A 2,597-nucleotide genomic window follows, 5' to 3' on the forward strand; every position below is an offset into this window, starting at 1 on the left:
CACTGGTGCTGGGAGCAGAGGAGCCCTGGCTGATCCAGGCTCACATTTCCTGCATTTCCATCTCCAGACATCTGCCCACCACCTCCCTCCCCAAAACCACCTGAAGAGCTTCTAAAACACACTCAGCACTTTGAATGATGTGCCTTTCATGCCACTCACCCACACTAACCCTCCAGTTTGCTCTGTGGCAGTTCTCTCTTTATTCTTGCTCAGCTTGAATGTGTGTGCCAGGTGTGTCCACATAGCAACATCATGAATGCTACCTCAATGCTGGCACACTTTCACACTTTCAGGAATGCACTTTTAGGAAACAAAGTTCTTTATTAAAGAAATAACTTACAGACTAAGAGAACTCTGTTCATTCTATGCATAGGTTTGTAGCCTGTAATAGTCTTCTTTTGTTTTAAATGTAACTCTGCAAAACTATTAACATCCCAAACAGCATTATGAAGCCATTTTTGTTCCATATCCTGTGCAAATACAACCTACCACAGAGATATAAAACTTTTATAAAGAACACATTTCAGTGAAGAATGGTGTACATTTATATATATGCATATACATGTATATAAATACATAACTTTAAATTAGTTAAAAATGACACCCTTAGTAAAACTAAAGTCAAACTAATCTTAAAACTACAGCAATCTGAGTAGGATTATACCTCCCATGCAATATTTAAAATACATTTAACTTTCCAATACTTTTTATGCAGTATGCCAATAGTGAGAAAATGAAGACTTAAATACAATTCAACATATAAAAATTTCAGGAAGAGCAGAAGGTTCTGTTGTATAGATGTCCAGTCAAGTGTTTCCTGAAGCTGACTTTGACAGACAGCACTGGATAGAGAGTAAGATGCACAATGTCACGCCTTCTCCTCTTCATGTCACTTGGGCATCAAGGCCCAAAGCTCCCTTGCTCTCTTATGAAGACCATAAGCCATGTTCACAAGCTCCATGACGTGGCCTCTGCACAGCAGGTCATTTGGAGTTTTGCTCCAGCACTAAGTACTCTGTCTCTGACACTCTGGTGATGTTGGTGAGCTGGGTGAGGCCTATTTGGGCAGAATACTGGAAGGTGAAGGCCTTCATCAGCTTGTACCTGTACTTGTGGTTGATGAAGCTGTAGAGCACAGGATTGATGCAGCAGTGCACCAGGGACAGGCTCTGTGTGACATATAGTGCTGTGAGGAGCGTGTTCTCCAGCTGGCAGGTGAAGGGGAGGTTGTGCAGGATGGAGAAGATGTCCAGCAGCACTGCCACGTGATAGGGGAGCCAGCACACAAGGAAGACCTCCACATAGGAAAAGATGACCTTCCGGATACTCTGATTCTCCTGATCACCAGAGGCTGAGATGGCCCTGGAGAGTAGGAAGTAGAAGACAGTGATGATGGAGAAGGGGACAATGAAGCCCAAGACAAAAGAGACAAGCTCCATGCCGATCAGCCACTCCTTGATGCGGTGCTCAGGGTAGAACGACCAGCAGTAGGTCTCATTGTTGGAAGCAGACACCACAGTCTTCAGGTAGTAGGTGTTGGGCAGAGACAAGCACAAGGCCAGCAGCCACACCAGAACGCACACGATGTGGCACACCATCTTCTTCCTGCGGCTGGAGGTGCTGGTGAAGTAGGTGATGAAGAGGTAGCAGTCGATGCTCATGCATGTGAGGAAGAAGATGCTGCCAACGAGGTTGACAGAGAAGGTGAGGTGAGTGACCTTGCAGGTTAGCTCACCCATTTGCCACTGGTTGTCCTGCACCAGGCTGACCACCCAGATGGGGATGGTGATGACCACCCACAAGTCCGTGATGGCAAGGTTCAAGATGTAGCAGTGGGTGTCATAGCCTGTGTTCTTGGCCTGGATGTTCACCCAGACCACCACAGAGTTGGCAATCATGCCGATCACGAAGATGAAAATGTAAATGAAGGAAAGTGTGTAGAGTAGGATGCTTTTGTGGGGCATGGTTGGGCAGTGCACTGTATCAATCAGGATGCAGTTGCTGCTGTTTCATGGCCAGTTAATGTCAGAGAAGTTTCCTGGCTCTGTGTAGTCAAAGAGATGCATATCCATGGTAGGGGGAGTGAGAAGGACCTACAGCAACCCAGAGAGATGGGAGAGAGAAATCACTCATCAGGGAACCTCGACTTCCAGTCAAAACATTTTTCTGGGGTCCTAATAAGGCCCAGCAGTTTTGCCCAAGTTCTGAGGTGTCTCACATAGAAAGGAGAAAAGATATCAATCAATCAATCATAAACAAACAGCCAGAGTCTCATTGATACAGTGTCCAAAGACAGACACAATGTTGGTTTTCTATCTTTCATTGGCTGTCTTCTTCAGACACCATCAGCCTGGCTGTGCTCAGAGTGTGAAATCAACATGGTACAGGGCCAAAGAAACACCAGACTTGACTTGTCTCCTCTATGTAGGTGGCAGTTCTGTCACTTGCCACAGGTGGTGACTAGCCAAGATTCAGGCTACCATGAGTTACTCAAAGTGACTCCATGTTACACATAGCAACTTCTGCAGGATCCAGGATAAGAGTCAATGTGTGCCAAGTGGCCTTGACAACTGTTTCAGAAACCAAAGCAGGAACAT

At 45.7% G+C, this 2,597-nt stretch overlaps 1 pseudogene; it reads right to left on the reverse strand.

Annotated features, from left to right (window-relative positions):
- Window positions 1-547: 547 nt before the first annotated feature.
- Window positions 548-2,072, reverse strand: LOC144374907 (atypical chemokine receptor 3-like; annotated as a pseudogene).
- Between the last annotated feature and the right edge of the window lie 525 nt (window positions 2,073-2,597).

Source organism: Ictidomys tridecemlineatus, unplaced genomic scaffold, assembly GCF_052094955.1.
Source record: "Ictidomys tridecemlineatus isolate mIctTri1 unplaced genomic scaffold, mIctTri1.hap1 Scaffold_939, whole genome shotgun sequence".
Taxonomy (NCBI): domain Eukaryota; kingdom Metazoa; phylum Chordata; class Mammalia; order Rodentia; family Sciuridae; genus Ictidomys; species Ictidomys tridecemlineatus.